The 25,604-nt window shown below is 29.5% G+C and overlaps 1 long non-coding RNA gene across 2 annotated transcripts; it reads left to right on the top strand.

The window, feature by feature from the left end:
• Positions 1-665: 665 nt before the first annotated feature.
• Positions 666-24,636, top strand: LOC106683932 (uncharacterized). 2 transcript variants are annotated; one of them, XR_001343625.3, is made up of 4 exons: positions 666-773; positions 1,218-1,312; positions 2,853-2,930; positions 23,988-24,636. It is a non-coding gene; the product is annotated as an uncharacterized lncRNA (long non-coding RNA). The 2 variants fall into 2 exon arrangements; XR_010844702.1 differs by lacking the exon at positions 23,988-24,636 and having other exon boundaries at positions 2,853-3,018.
• The last annotated feature ends 968 nt before the right edge of the window (positions 24,637-25,604 follow it).

Below are 25,604 nucleotides of genomic sequence, written 5' to 3'. Positions count from 1 at the left end.
GGGGTATGCAGTATGGAGGGGATACGTCCGACGTCTTCAAGTTCTTTCTTCAGTCAGTCGTCATAGGAAACAGTTACCTCGGTAAGTACCTAGTTAATTTTCATACTTTTTATCTTATTTAACAATATTATATTATTATAACGTAGTATATATACATCGGTTTGACTTTCAATATACCTCATTGGATTAATTTATCTGTTATGTATTTATTTATTTGTTTATATATCATATGAAGAACCACATATAATTTAGAGTTTATCTCTTCATATTTTACGGTTCTAGAATTGTTGACTTACTAATTTTAATCAATTTGACTAAACTTCTAACCATGCTCAATTTGTATGTTTAGAAAATTTTTCATTTTTTTAAAAATATATTTGTATCTACCTAGAGAATTCTAATTTTTATAACAATAATTCAAATAAAATAAGAATCTTATCATTTTCTTCTAGTTTCAAATTTGGCTTAAAGAAATAATAAACTTATTGATTCGAATATGAAAGGTTGGTAATAGTTCTTAAACTGAGTTACTTTACACGTAATGTTTCTACGTGGTTTCGAACCAAATTTAACAGTAAAAATTCTGAATTTTGTTTTTATATTGTAATAAATGTTTTAATTAACTGCGATCCTCTTATGCCAATTTACTATAGTACTATATCGTAGGGAGAGGGAGCGATGAGTGGAGGGGGTATGCAGTATGGAGTGAGGGGATACGTCCGACGTCTTCAAGTTCTTTCTTCAGTCAGTCGTCATAGGAAACAGTTACCTCGGTAAGTACCTAGTTAATTTTCATACTTTTTATCTTATTTAACAATATTATATTATTATAACGTAGTATATATACATCGGTTTGACTTTCACTATACCTCATTGGATTAATCTATCTATTTTTATGTATTTATTTGTTTGTTTATATATTACATGAAGAACCACATAAAATGTAGAGCATATCTCTTCATATTTTACGGTTCCGGAATTGTTGACTTACTAATTTGACTAAACTTCTAACCATGCTCAATTTGTATGTTTTGAAAAAAAAAAATTTTAAATATTTTGTATCTACCTCGAGAATTCTAATTTTTATAACACTAATTCGACTAAAATAAAAATCTTATCATTTTCTTCTAGTTTCAAATCTGGCTTAAAGAAATAATAAACTTATTGATTTACTAACAAAATGTGTATATAATTTTAATTTTTTCCTTATATGCCAGTTCAGTATGGTGGTTTGGCGTAGAGTGTGGTGTGGAATGGATGTGTCTGACGTTTCGTGGGTCTTTCTTAGTCGGCCGTCATTGGACACAGTTCGGTAAGTGCTTACTCTCTAATTTGTCATAATTCTTTTCTTATTTCACTACATTATTATTATTATTATATATTACGTATTATGTTCTGTAATATATGATATTATATAACTTTTATTATAGTCCATTTGATTACTGCATTATGTTAACTATTTTCATGTATTTAAATGTATTTATTTGTTTGTTCAATCAAGGAACATCAATAATTATTGCTTATTTCTATATTTTTTATATAATAGTATTTATTTGTACATAGCTTCGGGCACTCCCTTATAAAATCTATTTTTCTTTACTAATTATTACATATAAGCTATGTTTCATATGTGATAAAAAATAAACAGGAAGAATAAAAAATTATTATGTATACATAAATAAGAGCAATGCATGATTAGTTCACTTATGTTTATTTCGGCGGGTTGTTGCTTTCGTGTAATTTCCTATTTAGATTTTAAAGGGTTTAAAGAGTTAGGGCAAGATTGAAAGAACTTATGAGTCAATTTGTATATGTAATCATGTATGGTGCGTATATTCACTGAATGTATTCCCATGTTTCCTACCTGTTTTGTCTAAGATGCCAGGATATATACTGAATGCATAGCGTGTATACCAGTTACCAATTAGACATCTTTATGAAATATTATTAACATTAAATATATAAAAAAATATTGATGAATATGTACTATATTAGATTGTGGTATTCGGTAATATAATCCTCAAAACTACACAAAGGAACAAAGCATTTTCCACTAAATGAAATGATTCAGATAAATTGTCTTGCTATAAAATATATTAAAATCATATTTTAATACCTATAGCCTTGATGTGGGTTGACTGTCATCTCTTCATTATGGTCTCTTAATGTCCTTCCACCTGCAAGCATGTTAACTCTTTAAAAGGTTTGAATATTTAACCTTCTAGTACATCCCTCAGGCTACCCCCCCTCTAGACATTAGGGAGTGTTACCTTTTCGTCGCTTCTTCCTCATTGGCTTCTGGTAGCTCCACCCCCCCCCCCCCCCAATCATATATCTTAAAAAAATACGGGAAAAGCTTTTTTAGTAAACTCTAATTAAAATATCAATTGGGTTTTATTCCACAAGGCCCTAAAAGGTTCTTGGGAGATCTATGGAGGACGTCCTATGCGTTACGGGTGTCAATGGTTTCCATGATGAAATACTGTTTTCCAGTCACCAAGACCACCCAGATATTCCGTCAAAAATCTATTTGAAAATGTTTATAATTTTCAATATATAGCAGTATCTTTTTGTGTAAAATGAATAATCATCAACATTAGATACACGACGGCCTGGTCTGCGCTACATAAATCACAATACCTACTAGAACATACATGCCAAAAATACAAGTTACTTATTGTTTAAATCTAATGTTTCTATCATACTATGTTTGTGTTTAAGTTGCTATAAAATAGAGTTTTCTAGCCTAAAAATCAGATTAATACGGTAAAACCAATTTTTAACTCGGGTTCACTTTGGAATTTTTAATTAACTATTACCCTCAATTTACAAGTATTTTTGTTAATTTTCAGACTATCGTGTTCCAACACCGCTGAGGTAGCTTGCCTAGAATCCTGCTCTTAATACTTCAGGTTTCTTCACTTCAAACTGTGAGTCAAAAATGCTTTATTATTTATAATAAAATGTTTTTTTTTTTAATTTGAAAAGAATTAAAGTTGATATAATTTTTATCCAAGAATTGCTAGTATACCATATTAATTAAATACCTTTTTCTTTTGATTCCAATTTAGAACATTTCAGATTTTAAAAAAAAATACTATATAAATTTAATAAATAACTGATTTTTTTATTTATTTATTGATATTTACAACTATATAAAAAATACAACAAGTAAATTTGATCAAATTGACATAATGATATGACACAGCATATAGAGAAACTACCCAGCAGTAGAACTCTAAAAACAGTTTATAATATAAGGTCACGAGACCATCTTCTTTTCAAGCCTCGGAGGATTGCCAGGAATGGAAGAGGAAGCAAGGTTAGAAACTAGGGGGTTTGGGTGGTTAAGGAGTTTATTATGGAAGGAATGATATCTGGTTTGGGCTAGATCGGTTACATAAGGAATATTTAGGTCTTTATGGATGGTTTTATTAGTAACAAAATAAGAAGCATTGAGGATTTTACGAAGGATTTTGGATTGTAAAGATTGGATACGAGAGGAATTCGACGGTTTAGTGGATCCCCAAAGCTCAACTCCTTATGTTCAGATTGGCCTTATTACAATCATGTAGATCAGTCTTATGTAATGAGCTGGAAGTTTAGACGGTTTGTCTAGTAAGTGCTGTAATAGTCGAAATCGACGTGCATTTTCCTGTCTTCTCAAACTTGTGTGAGGATTCCAGGTTAGTCGTTTGTCCAGATATAGTCCAAGGTAGCGGATCTAATAAAAATGTAGCTAAAAAAATTATATACTTAGTGTCTACTTTTATTTAGAAAAGCAAATATATTCTGAGATTCTTTCGATTCGAATTGAAAATTGTTTGAATGGAACAGATACCTAAGCATGAATTTATCCAGAACATCTCAATGGATTTTAGTTGTTGATGAACTAAATTATTGGAAAAAATCTTATTCTAAAACTTATATTTAGTTTATATCTTGGGATTAAATGCTTGGTTGTGACACCTCCTTCCCCCTTAGCACATCCCTGTTTATCTGCATTACTGCACATCTAACAAAAAAATTTTTGTTTTTATTTTAATCACTTTTGTTTATAGAAAGAGGTTTTTGGTGCGCCTCTGGGTGAAATCAAATACAGTTTAATAAAAATCTGTAATGACTCTTGGTAACAAATGGACTAGGTGTTCTTTATTTTGCATCTACAGAAATTTTATATTCCGTATTTTCGTAAAAAATAAAATTAAAAAAGTAATATTAAGGCAAGAATGTTTACTGCAATTATACGAATGACGTCAAGCTGGTATCGTCTTACTGTGAGAACCTTTGAGACAGAATACAATAAACGATTGTTGTGGGACAATTGTTTTTCCTTTTTTTTTTTTTTTTTTTATTTTTTACGATGCCGAAAGCCAGTTTATACAATGAACTGAATTATATACAATAAGAAAAAACAATAATACGTGTTTAATAATTTTCCTTTATTTTAAACAATTTATTCTTTTTGAGAATAGTGTTCTTGTTCGATTTCCCATAGACTATATATATTTACTTTAACGATAACCAATTTATAGAATGAACAGTTATATGCAATAAAACAGTAACAAAAAAGTAATACCTGTTTAATGATTTTCATTTTAGTTTAATTCCAGTTTTTAAAGTTCATATTTATATATATTTTTGTTAACAGTAACAATGCAAAATAGTTAATTATTTTTAATAAACAAGATTATTGTTAAACTATTTCATTGAGGATAATACATAGCTGATATTAATGATCATTTAGGCTTACTCTGATAAAACGAATTAAAAATCGTAGTCTTTTTAGAAAAAAATGGCACTTCCAAGAGGTCAATTTTATCGAAAAACTTGCTGAATCACCCCCAGGCACGCACTTGTCTTAAATATGCTATTTCAGTTTCGTATGACTTTTTGTCTTTAAGCTAGTCTACTCACAAACAGGCAGTTCACACAGACCATTTTGCGAGACTGAGTTATTTGTACTCAGGGTAGACCTCAAAACATGCATTTCAGTCAAAACCTCAAATTTTGCACGTACTCAATTCATCCACTTACTGTATATTCCATATATACAGCCGCCATTCTCGTCGGTTCAAAACCTTTTCTGAATTCTCTCCTTTACTATCCACTATCATACATCAAAAACATACTTATCCAGTTCCAGAACACCATTAAAAACGTAGGAGTCACCCGTTTAATCCGCACTTAATACGGAATAACGACATTTCCCAAATAACTCGAAACACCATGTCAATCCTTAAACAGCTCGTAATATCTCGTGATTCGTTCCTTCCAAATACCCGTCACCTCCTGGGATTCTCCCTTATTCTCCCACTTCTTGACTACGGATGCCTAGTGTATAAGGACTATCCATGTATAGTGTATGAGGACTATCCACTGAACAAAAAATGAACTAAGAAGATTAATGAACTGCTTCATAAGGTTCATCTTCTGTATTTCCAGGTGTTCTTATATCTCCCACTACTATTTCAAGCAAAGCTGGCTCTATCCCAGTTTCCGGAGACAATATCTCCTTGGCACATTTATATTGCGATCCCTAGTAACAAAAAACCTTCCTACAGCATCGACCTCCTCACCCTAAGTTTATCCATTCACTTACTAAACACATCCTATATCTACAGAACTGCTTCCTCTAAAAAATCCTTTGCTGTTCGAGCTACCTTATTTTGAAACTCCTCGCCAATATCCCCGCCCGTAAAGATTCCTCCTTAACCTCGTTCAAATACCAACTATAAATCCATCTCCTTGATTATGTTCCATGAACTTGTGAATGATAAAAACCAATATCAGCTTGGATAAATATTTACTTATTGATCATATTTCATTTATATAAATATTGTAATAGTTTTATTTATTTTTTTTTAATTATTGAGGTAAAAACTTTCTAAACTGAATATAATCTGTTCTATATTTTACATTGCACAATGTTTCGAGACGTGTATTTGTAATTATTTTAATTATATTTTCCCCATACTTATCATATTTTAAGAATAATATATATGACTATACTATAATATGATATGTTCGCATAGTAGGGATACAAAAAGTTTAACTCCTTTTTTTCAAAATATCTATAATTCGGGTTTAAAAATTAATGTTATACGGATTAATTTTCTCGGGTAGCTTCCGTGCAAATATTTTTTTTTTTTAATTTAATTTCAGTATCTCACTATTTTTTTTTTTTTTTAATGAAATGAAATGAAAAATAGTTTATTATTCTGGAACTAGGTCTTTTTACAAACAATTATAAGGTAATTGTAGTACAATAACATATATTGGCCAAAAACAATATGTCAGTACTTAATTATAACTTATATTAAAATTTCATATAAATAATATTATATACAGAGAAAAAAACTTTAAAAAACTAACTAAATACATATAAAAACAACAAAAAAAGGTAGTTACAATATTTACAGTTAATAAATACATATAATTAAAAGTTTTAAATCCATAAAGTTCATTCGGTGCGTTTTGAGAATGAACCAAAACGACTAAGATGTATTGGGTTTAATGTATTTAAGTGAAAAATTGTATTCACTTTTTAAAGCAGAGTATATCTGGTAAAATTTCTGGACGTTCAATAGTTGGGCGTAGTTCCCACTTACTTTTTTTAATATTTATTCTAAATAATTATACCAAAATTCATTATTTTTTTTTTACATTAGTTGAAAGATAGAAGCGTCTCTGTGCTTGGAGCCTTCATTTCCTTACGAGGTCTTTTTGCCTAGCAATCATACCCAAACTCAGTATTTTTTTTTCTTTTCGTGATCTAATTGAAGTGTTAAAGCAGTATTAATTTTTAAACTATAATTATAAAAAACACAAAAATCAATGTTTATGCAGAAACAGCATGTTGTTTTCGAGAATCGACAAATCACCATTTTATGACTATAATTTTATTAGATATCATGGAATACCCTTTTTAAAAGAAAATATAATTATGAAAAACTTTAAAGTGAATTTAAGTTTTAAGGAACTTTTAACGTTAAAGAGCTTCATTTTGATTACTAATAGCCACCTTTTTGTCAAATAGTTTCTGAAATATGAAACTTATCAAGAAGTGAGTCATTTTCGACGAAAGATAATGCTTGATTCGTGTAAAAATATTCATTTAATCTTATCAGGAGTGATAAAAATATCTATTAATTATCATATTTCACTTAAATTATTAATAATAGATAATTCATAATTAATTAATCATGGTTAAAGACTATGTATTATTCTTAATAAAATAAATATCTAAATAGATGACTGCGTTAAAGGTCAAAACGTTATATTCACAAAAAAATATTATTCTGGATTCAATAAATGACTAAAATGGAAATAGTAAACGTAGTATACAAAATAGATTGTGAAAATTGTAAGAAAATATATATTGGTGAGAAATAAAAAAAAAAACTATAAACCAGAATCAAGCAAGATGCAACTAATTAAACTAGAAATGTCAAATGATATATTTTATGATATATTTTATGAAATGTCATATGATATATTTATTTGACACAAAGAAATATAAATTGCACTGGACTGACTAACCACAGCATAATTAAATTAATTAAACCATAAATTCAACTTCAAAAATCCCACAATAATAGACATAACATAAAACACGAAAAGCAGAAGGCTTCTAGAAGCAATCCATATAACCAAAAATATTAAATACATACCATAGTATACTATAAAACTGACACTAAACATTTAAATATACACTACGCCGACATTATAAATAGATTATCCATATAAACATAAAAAATGAGAAGAAAAAAGTGAAAATAAAATAATCAAATCATAAAGTTTAATTTAAATTACATACAATAGATAAAGTGGGACATATAAATACGGAGGTTACAAAACAGCACACTGGACACGAGATAAGGTCCAAAGAGGTAGTGTACAATATAGAGCAATGTTTGTGCTACAAAGAGAGAAGAATGCACCAATAGTGAAGGATAATGAATTGAACAATACAGTGTAAAACAATTTTCAACCATGTTGAATCTTCGATTGAAAAATTAATTTTTTTTTTTAACATTTTGATACTGCCATCATTTTGCACTCCCCTAACTATAAATGGCAGACTCATCAATTCTGACTTGTAATTATACGTAGTTTTCATTAAAATAATATAAAATTGGGCGAAATATATGAGTTTTTTTGTTACTGGGCTCTTACTACTTATTAAAAGGCGTTTTGAGTATCTATTTGAAATATTTAAAAATAAATCAACGCCCCTCAGTATAAGTTATAAAATTAATGAATACTATAATACAATTAACAGTAATAAAAGTTTCTTTTTGAGTCTGGGTGCAATGTTCACTATAAGGGAGGAATGGTAGAGGTGAGTTGGTGGAGCACTGAAATAGGCCACGCCCTTCGAGGTGGGCGTGGCCTAGGCAAAGATCTGCAAATAAAAATTCATTTTGATGGCGCTTACTTTCGTTGAACTATTTAATTTTTATGAACTGTTTTTGTGTTACTTGTTAGAAGTTTCAATAACCTTTGGCCACATGTCTGGGACTTATGCTATAACATATTTATTTCAAAATGTTATCATTATAAGTACTACCCAACTTTTTTCAAAGATTAGCGATAGACATCATAGCCTCAAAATAAAAAAATGCATTATACAAAATCCTTAGATTTATTTATGACATAATTAAACTTTAGAATCAACATCTTTGTTATTTTCTCAAAATAGTTTACTCTGAAATTCAGCATGTGAGATCGGTCTAAAATTCAGAATGCGAGGAGATCGGAGTATAAATTTGAAAATACTTAACTGAGATTTCTTCCATGTAATGCTATTTCCAAATTTTTATAATTTTTTCTTAATAGACACTAAGGTGAAATCTGAAAAATACAAATAAAACTTGCTTCAGAGAAAATATATAACAACTTAAACAAAACCGCAATACTAATTTGCTTTATCTGCCACTAGCAGTGCTCGTGGTCGCTCTTCATCTACACAAATACCCTAAGACTAATATTCTCAATTCATCCAATTATTTATTCGTACCGACGTTTCGACCTGAGTTTCAAATCTTCATCAGGGCTATAAAACAATAAGAGATAACAACCATCATTCAGAGAAGCAAATAAATTGAAAGAAATAATAAACTAACAAATTTGGAAATACAATATTATTTCTTTTAATTTTTATGTTTCTCTGAATGGTGGTTGTTACTTCTTTTCGTTTTATAGCTCTGATGAAGACTTGAAATTCAGGTTGAAACGTCAGCACGAATAAATAATGTTTTGTTTATTTGCTGACCGCACCACCCCAACATCTTCCTCAATTATTAATCTACGGTCAACTATCTACACTTCATCAAAAAATATATTCATACAAATACTCTCAGAACATTCTATTAAAATTGTTAGTGCAAAAAATCTTAGTAATCAAATTGTTAATGTTTTGACAGTCAGTGAACGGTCTACTAAAATCATATAGGGTGCCTTGAAGAGGGAAAAAAACAACATGGTTGCCAGCTTGCGTGTCTAGATTTAAAAAAATGGTAACAAATTGGTTTATATAAGAGCATTATATTTTATCTTCCTGAGCTCTCGTATTTCTCTTCTTGTTGTAGTTTAGTTTCTTCGGTTCTTAAATTCGCCATTGATAATTCTCAATCCTATATCCTCGGTCCCATCCTTTACCCAGCTGACATCCCGACAAATCCTATCCCAATTCTCACCACGTATGCCGGTACATGAGTCCTCGCAGTTATGATTAATCCCTTTATTGCATCCCAAACTCTTTAGTCCCATACCACAAGCCTTGAAGAATGTCGTCAAAATTATAGGATTAAAATAAATCCCATCAAATAACCTTACTTTTTAATAATATTTACTTTTCGTTGTAAACCTACCAATTACTACAGTATCCTTTAATAATGTTTCTCTTACCTCTGTCAGACAGATCCGCTACCTTAAGACAATTAAGGTTTTATAGAGGTTGCGTAATTCCAGCTCTCATTTTCTTTAACTCAAGAAATTTTTGGGTTTGTTAGGAGTTGAGAGTACCCAACCACCATTTTATTTGCTTTTACACCATGTTCTCATTGCAAAGGTCTCACGGCCATCTTTTCTTTCACTACCCTTCAGTAGTGAGGGTATCAGAGCCCTCTTCTTTTCGTTCTCTACTTTTTTGTTATATTTTCTTTCAGAATAATTGTATCGAGAAATTCTGTAAAAAATGATAAAAAGTAACTTTTTCTCCTTATTGAATTATAAACTTTGAATCAACAAATTAACGTTTCATGTTTCTGATAATTATTTCGACTTTGAACAATAATCTCCTCTCTTTTAATTTTACGACGGACGTAGACAAAGGTAACTTGATCCTCTAAAGATCATACTTTAACCGAGAATTCCTAAAATATAAACAAAGATATGTAAAAATTAATAATCTTCCTTTTGATTATTTCAAATTTTAACTATTCTTCTCTATTTTAGTATTCTCCTCCAATATAAACAATGCAAGGTTACTCCTAATGGCTAATATCTAAAACATAAGCAACGATATGTAGAAATTCAATAATACATAAGATATGTTAATCAAATAAATATGTATAACGATATAGACCATTTAATTACAATTCGATATGTCAATTATATGTTCATGTAAATTGTATATTCATGTAATCTACACATATGATTATAATTATAGTTTATTGGATATGTTAATTCGATAGTAGAACAATAGTGGTCTACAGAAATATTATCTAATAATTATCTAAATGATTATCAAGTCGAGTTGAAAGTTTCTGGCAAGAAGATTTACTAGTAAACATCTAGTTTTAAAGTTCTAGTTGACATTAGTCAAAGTGTCATAAAAAGAGAAGGTCCGGCGAAGTTGCATAGTATCGAATATTCTCTTAGACATCAAGAATTGTACTATATAAGACTTCCAGGATTTTATTCGAAATGCATTAAGTTCCAGTAGAACATGGGGTGAGCTACAGATTAGAAATAAGAGACCTCTACCACACCTAACACATAGCTATACCACAACTCAGACCTAATGTCAGATAAAGAGCTATTATCATTTGCTTCAATCAGAGAATTTTCATAAACTGTACCGTTTTTGGTGGTCTGTTTATGATTGACGAATTTCGTAGTATGCCATTGAGAACTGAAAATGATATTGGAAATTTTTATGATTTCAGCGACTGTAGAGGAATTGAGCAAGCAGATTACAATTTCATGATGAAAAATCAAACAATTATGATCATCTTTGTTTATTCCTCTGGATTGTTCTTATATATGAAAGTATTGTCTCAGAGAAGTACTCATTTAGCACCCATATATCAATGGTGTTGGACTTTTAAAATTTATATGAAGCCACATCAGCAAAGAAAGAAGTATCATTCTAGTGAAAGCCGTAGGAGAGTGCAGATCCTTGACGGCGAGTAATATCAGGTTTCTACTAACTGTTGGACATTGCGTCTTGTTTTCAACATGAAAATATTAAATTTGAAAAAAAAAAAAAAATATTACTTTTGATGATTCAATTGAAAGGGTTGAATTGTGTTCTCACCACAACTATTTATCCAAGATCTTCAGCCAAAGAATGAACAACGTATTAGTCCACAATATCTAGATCTATTTAGTCCACCTAGTCAAAGACTGTTTTACGCAGAAGAGATATTTCTGAAGCTTATTATTTCATTAAATACCACAATATCAAGATTAACTTACATGTTTGTATTTTTGTTTGATGAAAAAAGGGTAATAACTGAATGATGAAGACATCGATCGCCTGAATCTTGAAAAAATTGGTTCCGCTCTAAATAGGTTCCCAGTGATTAAGTAACTGAGCCGATATTCAATAGAAGCATACTACTACATAGCAAACCGAACAGAAGCTAGAAATGAGGCGGTAGAAAAGTGTATCATAGAACTGGAGGTTCGATTCTGGTCTGGTAGTGAACATCAGGGACTGTGAAGTTTGATCTGAACTCACAAATGATATTTTCAGTTGGTTTTAGAACCTGGGAACTTTACAATTATATTTTAATTTTTAAATGGACCCCTTTCCTTAAGGAAAAGTTCCGTGAGGGCTTCGGAAAACGAGACTTCAACGTGAGAGGCCTCTGGTTCGGAGCCCATGGGACGATAGGAGCTTCATGGAGGAACTCGGGGTCAATATCCAGGATGTGGCAAAGTTAACAGAAGGAGGGAGAAAGAAATACTTTATTCATTCATGCTGTCCAAATACATCGGGTTGCTACATTACACAGCATACTGATCAATCCGTGACTGGACATAATACTTTACTCCATGGGAATCATCCACCACCATGGAAACAGATGAGAACTCCTATTGCGTATTGTACATGCTTTACAATTATATTTTAATTTTTAAATGGATCCCTTTCCATAATGAAAAGTTGCGTGAAGACTTCGGAGAACGAGACTTCAACGAGAGAGGCCTCTGGTTCGGAGCCCATGGGACGATAGGAGCTTCATGGAGGAACTCGGGGTCAATATCCAGGATGTGGCAAAGTTAACAGAAGGAGAGAGAAAGAAATACTTTATTCATTCATGCTGTCCAAATACATTACACAGCATACTGATCAATCCGTGACTGGATATAATACTTGACACTATGGGAATCATCCACCACCATGGAAACTGATGAGAACTGCTATTGCGTATTGTACATGCTATTTTGTTATTTTTGTATACATTTTTAATATTTATTTTTGTATATATTTTTTAATTTTATATCTTATTTTTTATGTATATACATATATCTATTACTATATTTATTCATTCTTTGTATCAATTATTCTTTTAAAGTTACATTGTGTTGAAAGAGATAATGTAAAGGAAGGGAGAAAAAAAAGGAAGGATTAACAAAAAAAAAATTAATAAATTATAAAAAGAAGAGAAAAAAATCATATTTAATTATTATATATTGCTACTTGTTATGCCTATGTATTATAAGATTAAAAAAAAATTGTCCGATCAGATGAGAATAAGTATGCTGTTTTTCCCCTTTACTGCCAGCTAGGGACAAAGTTGAACAGTTAAAACTTGAAATCAGCTAGGAAAACCTCATTATTTTATATTGGCTTCCCAAATTAAAAGGTTACATATTCATAAAAGAGATGCCTGCAACTATTGTAATATTTCTAAAGAAAAATTGTATTTTAATTGTAAGAAATATTCATACAATGGTTTAAATTTAGACATCCCATGTGCAATGGGTTACCCTGCTATTTATGTGGACAAGTTTAATCTCTGTCTTCTTTACAGACCTTTAAAAGCAAAATCATCTAATAATTATAATAATGATAAAATAATTGTAATAGATTACTCAAAACAGTCTGAATCAATAAAAAGTGGGCCTCCATATAAGAATTTGAATTGAGATTTGTATTCCTATCGACGCTATTTAATTTTATTATAAATGGTAGGGTCGTGGAATATAACCCTCTAAATGTTATATAATGATGTGAAATCTTTGTTGAGTGTTCAGTATGGCTTTGTCGAGCGCAGCGATACTAGATTTCCAGTGCTTTGTCGATTGCCTGGGAGGTTATATTATAAAAGATTTTTTTAATTTTGATCAAAAGTCTCAAATAATCAAGATTTCAGATTTTTAAACTACTGATACAATGTACACAAACTATTGAAAGTAGATGAACGAATGGCTAAAAATTGTCATTAAATTGAATATGAAACATGGAAGACATTGATTGTAATTATGAATTTGTTTTCGTTAAGGGCTCAGATAAGAAAATATTCAGAAAATATATCACAAATATTCTGCAGTCAACTTTTAAGATTTTGGCTGTCCGAAAATTGATTACTCATTCCAGTTGAGCAAGGAAGCCATTGCATCGTGCATAATCATGCTAACGAGAAATGTACCCAATACCGAACAGAAGCTTTAGCTGTATGAATAAATAATAAATGGTTTTAAAATATATTCAATATGAATGGATGTTATGAATGGAAGTCTCTGGCGTGGCCTAAAAGCCCCTAAACTTGTCTGTGTGAGTGAATGGATTTCAATGATCAGTTCAACAGAATTATTTCCACGAGGTAATACATTTATCAACTACAAATAAATTTGTAAGAAATGTTTTCTTATCTATGCCTAAATCGAAAATAAATTTAGCTCAAATATTTTATTAGTCTCAGGTAAAATTTAAATATTAGATCTGTGCTATGCCAACCATCATGCCTTCCAGCAAAGGTTTCCAAATTTTATAAAATAAAATATTTACATTATAATATTTATTATAAAATAAAATTGTATACATTTAAAGGGTCTACTTTTTATTGCTTTATAGATTAAAGAAGAGATATGTTTCGTATTTTTTAATATTATTTATTGTTTAAACAAAATTTTCATTTCATTCTTGTATATGTTAGTTTGAAGGTAATATTTCATGTTTGTATAAAGTCAGATTTGGATTCTAAATACACTTTGAATGGTAAATTTTTATTAGCTTATTTATTTTATTTTAATTTTTAACGTTTTTATGTTACGTTTATAATTACATGTTTGTATGAATTTATGCATAGGTTATAAGTTTGTTCTGCATACATTTTGCATTGTAAATAAAAATATTATAATTTTAATTATTTTTTTGTATAAATTCATATCCAGATTACAAATTTTCTTTGCATAAATTTCCCATAGCAAATAAAAAAAAATTTAAAGTTTATTTTTGTAATAGTTAATGTTTGGATTATATGTTTGGGCTTTATAAAGTTTGCATCGTAAATAAAAATATTATAATTTTTTTTGTATAAATTCATATCTAGATTATAAGTTTTCTTTGCATAAATTTTCCATAGCAAAAAAAAAAAAATTTTAAATTTTATTTTTGTAAAAGTTAATGTTTGGATTATATGTTCGGGCTTTATAAAGTTTGCATCGTAAATAAAAATATTATAATTTTTTTTTGTATAAATTCATATCTAGATTATAAGTTTTCTTTGCATAAATTTTCCATAGCAAATAAAAAGAACACATTTTTAAGTTTATGTTTGTAAAAGTTGATGTTTGGATTATAAGTTTGTTCTGTATACATTTTGCAGCGTAAATAAAAATATTATAATTTTTTTTTTGTATAAATTCATATCTAGATTATAAGTTTTCTTTGCATAAATTTTCCATAGCAAATAAAAAGAACACATTTTAAGTTTATGTTTGTAAAAGTTCATGTTTGGATTATAAGTTTGGGTTGTATAAATTTTGCATCGTAAATAAAAATATTATATGGTTTTATCTATTAACATATATTGTATTTATTTTTTGTAAGCATTAGTTTGAAGAAAATATTCAATGTTTATTATAAATTCACGTTAAATTTTTATTAGCTTACTCATTTTATCTTTATTGTAACGATGTCATGTTTTATTTTTAATTTTATGTTTGTATAAATTCATGTATGCATTATAAATGTGTTTTGTATAAATTTGGCATTGTAAATAGAGATGTTACGTTTTTAATTTTGTTTGTATAAATTCCTATTTAGATTAAAAGTTTCCATAGCAAATTTAAACGATACATTTTTAATTTTAAGTTTGGATTATAAGTTTGTTTCATATATATATATTGCATAGAAAATAATTTTGTATAAATTCTTATTAGCTTAGAAGTTTGTTTTGTATAAATTAATATTTATATTTATAAAACGATACATTTTTAATTTTATGTTTGTAAAAGTTTAGGTTATAAGTTTGATTGTATAAATTTTGAATTGTAAATAAAAACGATATATTTTTAATTTCATGTTTGGATTATAAGTTAGCTTTGTGTAAATGTTGCATGAATAAAGCAAATGTTGCAGATTCAATTTTATTTTTGTATAATTTCCTGTTTAGATTATAAGTTTGTCTTGTATGGCAAATAAAAACGCTACATTTTTATTTTTATATTTCTAAAGATGTATATATACATACATATAGATTATAAGCTGGCTTTGTATAAATATTGTATAGCAAATAAAAATGATACATTTTATTTCTATTTTTGTAAAAAGTCTACTTTGGATTATAATTTTCTTTTGTTCATTTAGACAATAAGTTTACTTTGCACAAAGTTTGCATAGAACATGATAACGATACATTTTCAAGTTTATATTTGGATTATTATTATATTAGTGTTGTAATCATATTACAGTGTTAATAATAATGTTATTTTTTAGTATGCATTTAGATTATTAGTTAGCTGTTGCATAGTAAATAAAAATGTTACATTATTAATTTTATTTTTGTATAAATTCTTATTTGTATTATAAGTTTGTTTTGTATGAATTTTGGCTTTAAAATAGAAATTACTAGTTTGTGTATGTTTCTTGTAGTTTTATGTATTTTTTAATTTATATTCTCGTTTAAAGATGACTATTTTTTTATATAAATTCATATTTTGAATATAATTTAGTTTTTGTACAAATTATGTATTGTAAATAAAAATTAAATTAACAATTAGTTAGCTTTTTAAACAGAACTATAAAAAGTAAACGACTTTAGCTAGTAATAATGACGGAACATGGCCTGTATATTAATAGTTCATAGTATTTCACCAAAAAGATAAAAAATATAGAGAAGATTAATAAATCCCATATCATTTTTTATGTTTTAAGGATTAAGATTCAAAGACATTTCATCGTAAATTTTAGGTGATAGATATGATTAACAAGTCCTACATATCACTGTTTATGTTTTAAGGATTAAGATTCAAAGACATTTCATCGAAAATTTTAGATGATAGATGAGATTAACAAGTCCTATATATCACTGTTTATGTTTTAAGAATTAAGATTCAAAGACATTTCATCAAAAATTTTAGATGATAGATATGATTAACAAGTACTATATATGACTGTTTATGTTTTAACGATTAGCCGTTAGCCAAAGTCTAATCATCCACGGTTTATGATGGCTTGTTTATATAAAACGAGAAAACTAAGAGAGAGAGATAAAAAAGTTCTATATATTAGTTAGCTTTTAGTGATTAGCAGTGAAAGTTGTTCACTTTCATCGAAAAGGTTAAGAACCAGTTGTAGTTTTCTTATAAACTGAATTTTTGCTAAACTTAGTTTTCAAAGAAATGTTTCTGGCCAGAAACCTTCAGCAATCAATTTGCTGTGATAAACTGAGACGACTTCAAACCCAGTGGAAATATCATTTTGTGATTTCAGATAACACCTTAAAGCGAGTCTCTGATGTATATTTATTATAATATAGGCTTAAAGCCTCATGTCGAACCTATCCAATTCTATTCCAAGATTGTCTAACATTTCCTTATCTAATGTTGCTTGGTTGGCGGTGTAGAAGACTTCTTGGTTGGGGGTATAGAAGACTTCTTGGTTGGGGGTGTAGAAGACTTCTTGGTTGGGGGTGTAGAAGACTTCTTGGTTGGGGGTGTAGAAGACTTCTTGGTTGGGGGTGTAGAAGACTTCTTGGTTGGGGATGTAGAAGACTTTTTCTAACGAATATTATTTCTCTTTTTACTTTCATTACAATCCTCTGATAATTTTAGCAGGTTCATAGAAGAGATGGAAAAAAAAGAACACATTGGTTGAAGCGCCCCCTATTGATGAAATGTAAAGTATATCTAGTAGGAAGACAGTCCGGGTCGCGCTCAATAAAGGTATCAAAATAGTAAAAGAAAACTGTTTCTTGTAACCAACTGTTGGGGCGAGGGGAGTTTCGTAAATGAAAAAACCAACCTCTTCCCCAGAGAAAAAATTGTTTGCTGGTTCGGGGGATAGAAAATAAAAAACGGAGGACCTGAAATGAATCATAAAAATAATAAAGAAAAATTGGAGAATAAAAAAAACCTTCCAAACTGATATTCAAATTTAATTAAATTAAAATATAAAGAAATAAAAAATGGACTGTTGCTTGTTTTTTGCTGTTACAAAAAAAATAAAATAAAAAGAGTTAAGTGTGAAGTAAAAAAGAAAATATTTTTATTTATGTATAAAACAAAAAAATAACAAAAAAACATTTTTTTAACTCAAGGAATCTTAAGTTAATTAACCTAAGTTACAAGCAAACAAAAAAATGTGATGCTCTTGGAAAAAATGGGAGAAAAAAGTCAGTACGGGGGGATCGATATGCGCATATCGATATTTCTCACTTTTACTCTCATAAACTGTGGTTGTTGAGACGATATGTCGAGTGTTGGGTGAGGGTCAAGAGCAAGGTGAACCCCGACAATCAAGTCGTCTGGTGAGTTAAAAAGTCCTGACCTCCTGACTGCCGACTCTAGGCTCTAGGACTATACTGCGGACTGTAGACTGCCTTATCAGTCCCCGTATACAGGCCGTAATCCCATTGCAGCCTGCAATGTTGTAATATGTGCGAGCCGCAGCGATGTATTTATATTATAGACGTGTACACAACATACTTCCTTAACTGTTCGTGATTTATTCTAATTTAATTTTAATTAAAAAAATAAAGACTGAAAAAAAGGTTATTAAAAAAAGGAAATTAACTTATGATTAACAAAAAATAAAAACCACTCGGAAGTATAATGAAATTAAAAAAAAGAAAATAAAAATACACTTTTGGGCTTTAACACCAACCTTTCGCCCCACTTTGTAGGGCTTCATCAGGGCTGTCTAATTGTAGCACAAAGGACAACTGGAACCACTTCTTGTTGCTGCTACAATCAGGCCTGACGAAGCCCTGTAAAGTGGGGCGAAACGTTGGTCCTCAATAATAGTTTTCTTTTATTATTTTGATACCTTTATTGACTGCCATCCGGATCATCTTCCTACAATCTACTTATACGGTCAACTATCTTCTTCCAATATGAGTAAAGTATATCTGTTTGATGAAAAAATAACCCCTAGTTATCTAATCACTTTATCATTCGGTTATAATTTTTTTTCATCGAACAAAAATACAAACACGTAAGTTAATTTTGATGTGGGATTTTATGAAAAAATATGCTTCAGAAATATTCCTCTTGCATATAACAGACCTTGGCTAGGTAGAGTATATAAATCTAGAATTTACGGAATGATACGTATTCTATTCCTAAGCTGAAGATTTTTGGACAAATAATGATGATGAAAATGAAATTTAATCCCTTCAGTAAATTTATTAAAAGTATTACTTTCTTGGAAATTTAATATTTTCATGTTGACGACAAGTCGTAATACCCGTAAAAACGTAATAAGTAAAAACCTGATATTACTCGCGGCCTGGGATCTGCACTCTCCTATGGCTTTCACTAGAATGGTAGTTTTTCTCTTCACTGATGTGGCTATATATAAATTTTAAATCTCCAATCTCATCGTTGTATAGCAGCTAAATGTTTATTTCTCTGAGACGATCCTCTTCTGTATAAGAACTATTAAGAAGGATAAACCAAGTTGATCATAATTATCTGATCTTTCATTATGAAATTTATATTTGATGAAATATGCCAACGGTTATTTTTTGGTTGTTTTCTCAGCTGCTTTGAAAGAACTGAACACAATCTCCATTGTAACCGGTTCAAGTATTTCTATACTGTCGCTGACATCTTCAAATGACGAATGTTGTTAGTTTTCCGTGCCTTATTAGGAAATTCGTCAATCATAAACACTTCCAAAACGGCTCAGTTTATGAATTTTCGCTAATCTAGAAGCGCTTCTACACGCTTGTCAAACTATGTTAAATTCGCGCTTGGATTATGGATAAGATATTTGGATTGGCTGAGACAAGCTGGTCTGGATATGAGGCCGACCCGTTGAGTGTCAATTTTTGGGCTCAGGTCATGGTGGAAAAAAAACTGATCTAGATGACTATTATAAGGCCTATCTGGACATATGGAGTTGAGCTTTTGGGCTCCACTAAATCAACAAATTCCTCCCGAATCCTATCCTTACAGTCTAAAATCCTTAATGCTCCTTATTTTGTCACAAATCAAATCATCCATCAGGTCCTCATGGTCCCATATGTTGCCTATTTGGCCAGAACCAGATACCATTCCTTCCATGATAAACTTCCCAACCACCCCAATCCACTTATTTCTAACCTAGCTTCATTACCTAATAATGCTCCTAGGGGTATGAAAAGAAGATGGCCTCGAGATCTCCTCTAGAAACGTTATTTGAGTTCTATACTCCACATGTTTGTATCATATCACTATATCATCTACAGCAAATTTACTTGTTGTATATATTTTTATACAGTTGTGAATAAAAATAAATAAATTATAAAAATTATATAAAATCATGGTGCACTTGCGTTCCATCCACACTATTCAAGTGTTCAAGTAGGATTATTTTAGAACAGTTAACAGATAAATATTTATGGTCGTCGAGTTTTAACTGCTTTGGGCTCAATAATTAACTCTGTTTTAAAATTCTATCAATTTTGGATAAATACTTTGTTTAAAATCTTTTCAATTAACTCAGCAGTTTATTTTTTATTTGACATAATACTAATATACATTTATAAAGACATTATTATTTTTATTATAGGTTATACCTACTTTGCTGATATTAACGTTCTCCTTTATTTACATTGACAATTACATTCATCTCACTTCTCTTTATCCTGTTCATTTTTCCAAAGTAAATCTAATTTAATAGACTACAAAATCCAAAAAAAAAAAAAAAAAAAAAAATTGTTTTTTTTAATTCAAAACAACAAAACGTATGGATCCAGAAGTTTGTTGTTTCCTTTGTTTACCAAACCCTTGTACAAGTCTTGGATTTGCGGCAAATGGCAAACATCCAGATCCATATATCCATATACAGCATAAGCAAGTGGACATTGCTTTATCATTGACTTGGAAGAATTGCTACGATCTATGTGGATTTAGGTCTGAACTGTTATATGTTTCCATCAATCTCTCTCTCAGGTCTTGGTTTGTTTGTTTGTTTGGTTGTTTAGTGGCGCCAAACTTCATTGGTCATCAACGCCATTTATATTTTATTTAATTTTGCTAATATTCGTTAAATTTTATTTATTTTTTGATTTGATTATTTTTTTTTTATTTATTTTTTTTTTTCCCGATCAAGTTAAATTTTTGTCAGTAAATTTTGTGATTTCAAAAACTGAAACATCAATTCTATTGCCTTATCATCGTCTCCAATGGTTTTTGAGATATCTTGGCTTAGTCCCAAGCTATTGAGGTGTCGTGTAAAATATGGGCATCGTTGGAAAACATGGCTTATTATTAAATTGTTACTGGCAGTTCGGAGGCGTTTCTTTTGATATAAGATAGGAGTGGGTGAGCCTCGTGTGACCTATTCTCAGCCTAGTCAGTACAACTTCCTCTCTGTGGCATTTGCGACTGGAGGTACCCCAGGGCTTGACATCCTTTTTAATAATTTTTAATTTACTCATTGGACTTTCGTTCCACATAGATTGCCATTTATCTTTGACTTCCTTTACAAGAGGCCTCAGGTCTTGGTTTAACTCCCCTTTCCTTCTTATTATATCTCGTCCCATATTTTACTAGGACTTACTTTGTTATAGATGCAACTCTAGGAAGCCCTATGTACTTCAATTATAAATAAAAAAAAATTAATTCTAAAAGAGAAAGAAAAATTTGAAATTTAAAAATTTTTCTTAGGAGCGTTTAATGAGTATTTGATGAATATTCTATTGTTTATAGTTCTATACGATGAATTAGAATGAAAGTTCAGAATTGTTTAATATTTATTCTGACTCTTAATAGCTATCGAAATACATATAGATATTCAAGAAGTTAATCTATGAAAATTAAATAAAAAATTAGAAGATCAAAGATTGACTGTGTGTAATTATAGAAAAGGAGGATGGTCCGAGTGCGGTCAAATAAAACTCAAATAGTGATTTATATTGAGCCAACATTTTGTCTCACATTGAAGGGCTTGATCAGGGCTAAAAAAAGATACATCTTTTTAATTTTTCATTTACTTTTCTCTTTCATGATCACATCACATGAGTGTTTGTAAGTAATGCAAAGGATAATATTGTTGATGGAACCGGATTTAAAATGACAATTATTAAATGTTAGAATAACTCTAAATTCAATTACTTCTATTAGTTGCTTTAAATATAATGAACTAACAAACATCAAGAACCTGCATTGGTTAGTTCATCACCCAGAAAGTTAGAAGAAATGACAGCTCTTAATGTTACAAAAAGTAAAAACATACTACATTCCAACTAGACTTAATTAAAATCATTTACTAATGTCAACCTCTGTAGGATAAACAAATTCTAATAAAAATTATGTCTGGTATTTTCAAAATAATTAATATTTTCAAAAATATTAATAGTTTACATTATGTAAGTTTAATTAATTTATGAAATTTGTAATTTTGTTGAATATTTTGACATTTAAACAGATAATATATACAGGATACAAGGGAATAATGAATGATTTTTTTTACCAATGTAAGGATTTTTTTATATATAAAAAAGGGAGACCGTTCAAATAAAAACTCAAATAGTGATTAACTATTTATACTGAGCCAATGTTTCACCCCACGTTGCAGGGCTTTATCAGTGCCACTAAAAGTTACAAACACTTATGTGATGTAATCATTAAAGAGAAAAGTAAATGAAAAATTAAAAGATGTACAATGAAACGTAAAAAGTAAATAAGAATAATAAAAGTTTATAGACAATTAATCAAAACAGAAAGAATAAAAGATAAAATTAGGAAATATAAATTAAAATACTAACTAAAAGATGGGAAAGGGGAATAAGAATAAAATCAACGTATCATACAGACTAGAAGTCAGAAACAAAGTGTACATTTGACAGGATGTAAAGAGAGGAATGGGGATTGACAGTTAAAGTACATTACATTTGAAAATAATTTTAATGTAAACAGTTTAGAAAATTAAAGAAAACATTAAAAATAGGCAACCATTAAATGATAATTTACTTATTTGGGGGGGGGGGAGGTAATTATATTTAAAAAAAAAATAACTATAAATATACATAGATAGAATATACAAAAGAAATTAAGTTAAAAAAGGATAGAATAAATATAATACAATGAAAAAAGACAATATACAAAATAAATAGGAGTACACAAGTGTGTAAATAATATAACAGAAACATTAATAATAATAAAGTAATTAGAATGTAATTATATTAAAGTTGGAAGTAACATATGGATATAAATTAAAAAAAAGACATATAAATACAAAAGAAAAGGAATGGATATTAAATATACAATATGAAGTAATAAAAGTAACTATGGGGTGAGAATTTAAAAAAATAAAAACTAAGTAAAAGACATGATCTGAAATGCAGAACGTAGAAAAAAAAGAATAATTATGGGGATTTTATAAGGTTTATAATATGTCGGTATGTCAGGTAGATGTAGTCTTTATTGACTTAATGATTGACGGAATCCACTGTTAACTTTATATGAATGTCTTCCAAGATGATGTGCTTTTAGTAGTTGGGGATAGTAGCAAGAATTGAAGTATTATCAAAGTTAAAAGAATGATTGAGGTTTAAAACGTGTTCTGACAATTTAGAGGCAAATGGGTTATGGGAAATATGGTTTTTAAGTTTATTCTTAGTTTTGCTTATATAGAAGGAATTTCAACTTAGGTCAGAACAAGGAATCTGGTAAACTAACTCTACACCTCCTACAAATATTTCTCTTCTTATATCTTCTCTAATTGCCGATTTAGAATACCTTTATCGAGAAGATCTTTTTGATATTTCTGAAAAATACAGGCACATTTCTCGTATGCGCATTTGTAACATCATTTTCCACCACCTTCAACACCCCCACTCTGTTCTTCAATTCTATCTCCTTTATTTTTTAAAGATCTTTCTTTCACCCACTCATTTCTCAAATCGAATGATGATCTTATAATAACTAATGCTAACAAAGATAACTCGACTGTAGTTATGGACAAAACTGAATGTTTTGAAAAAATTTACATCCTTCTGTCTGACAAAACAACTTACAAACCAACCGCATGATGGCTCCCTATCCACTGATTGGTATACCTAACCTACCTATCCCATCTTCAGTGAGTTCATTTACAGATGGAAGGAGATGGTGGGCCCACTCATTTCACAGTGGGAAGGGCTAGACCGCACGACATCACCGAGCCACCAGAAGAAGAGGAAGCTGACCCAGACTGAGACCAGGAGCCTAGAAACTGTAGGAGGTATCCAGTTTGATATGGACCAGGAGGACCTACTTGGTTGATATAGTAGACAAGGTGCAGCCCCATCAGTAAGGCGTTAAACCGAGCGCTGGGTTGCACCACAGTAAAAATTGTTCCCAATAATAATTAAAAGGAACTCCCCCAAAATTACAATTGTTATAATTCATTTATAAAAGATTACATTTTTTTTTTTGATTTATGGGAGCAGTGGCATGCTCAAACCCCAGCGCACTAACTCACTGCTGCCACACCTCGTACGCCAGAAATGGCAAGAGAGGAGGCTAAAAGAACTTCGATAATACTTCAATTCTTGCTACTGCCCACAACCATACACCTAAAAATGCCTCATATCAGAAGCCAATCATATAAATTTAATAGTGGATTCTGTCAATCATGGAGTCAATAAAGACTACACCTCTCTGACATACAAACACATCTAAAACCTTATAAAATCCCCATAATTCTTCTTTTCTCTACGTTCTGCATTTCAGATTATGTCTTTTACTTGGTTTTTATTTTTTTAAATTCTCACCTCCATAGTTACTTTTATTACTTCATATTGTATATTTAATATGCATTCCTTTTCTTTTGTATTTATATATCTTTTTTTAAAATTTATATCCATATGTTACTTCCAACTTTAATATAATTACATTCTAATTACTTTATTATTATTAATGTATCTGTTATATTATTTACACACTTGTGTACTCCTATTTATTTTGTATATTGTATTTTTTCATTGTATTATATTTATTCTATCCATTTTTTAACTTAATTTCTTTTGTATATTCCATCCATGTATATTTATAGTTATTTTTTTTTAAATATAATTACCTCCTCCCCCCCAAATATGTAAATTATCATTTAATGGTTGCCTATTTTTAATTTTTTCTTTAATTTTCTAAACTGTTTACATTAAAATTATTTTCAAATGTAACGTACTTAAACTGTCAATTCTCATTCCTCTCTTTACATCCTGCCAAACGTTCATTTCGTTTTTAACTTCTAGTCTGTATGATACGTTGATTTTATTCTTATTCCCCTTTTCCATCTTTTAGTTAGTATTTTAATTTATATTTTTTGATTTTATCTTTTATTCTTTCTGTTTTGATTAATTGTCTATAAACTTTTATTATTCTTATTTAGTTTTTACGTTTAATTGTACATCTTTTTAATTTTTCATTTACTTTTCTCTTTAATGATTACATCACATAAGTGTTTGTAACTTTTAGTGGCACTGATAAAGCCCTGCAACGTGGGGTGAAACATTGGCTCAGTATAAATAGTTTATCACTATTTGAGTTTTTATTTGACCGGTCTCCCTTTTTTATATATAAAAAAATCCTTACATTGGTAAAAAAAATCATTCATTATTCCCTTGTATCCTGTATATATTATCTGTTTAAATGTCAAAATATTCAACAAAATTACAAATTTCATAAATTAATTAAACTTACATAATGTAATCTATTAATATTTTTGAAAATAT

Source organism: Halyomorpha halys, unplaced genomic scaffold (assembly GCF_000696795.3).
Source record: "Halyomorpha halys isolate HHAL.00 unplaced genomic scaffold, Hhal_1.1 Scaffold530.1, whole genome shotgun sequence".
NCBI lineage: Eukaryota > Metazoa > Arthropoda > Insecta > Hemiptera > Pentatomidae > Halyomorpha > Halyomorpha halys.
Note: the sequence above shows the minus strand (reverse complement) of the source record. Positions and strands in the feature narration are given on the sequence as shown.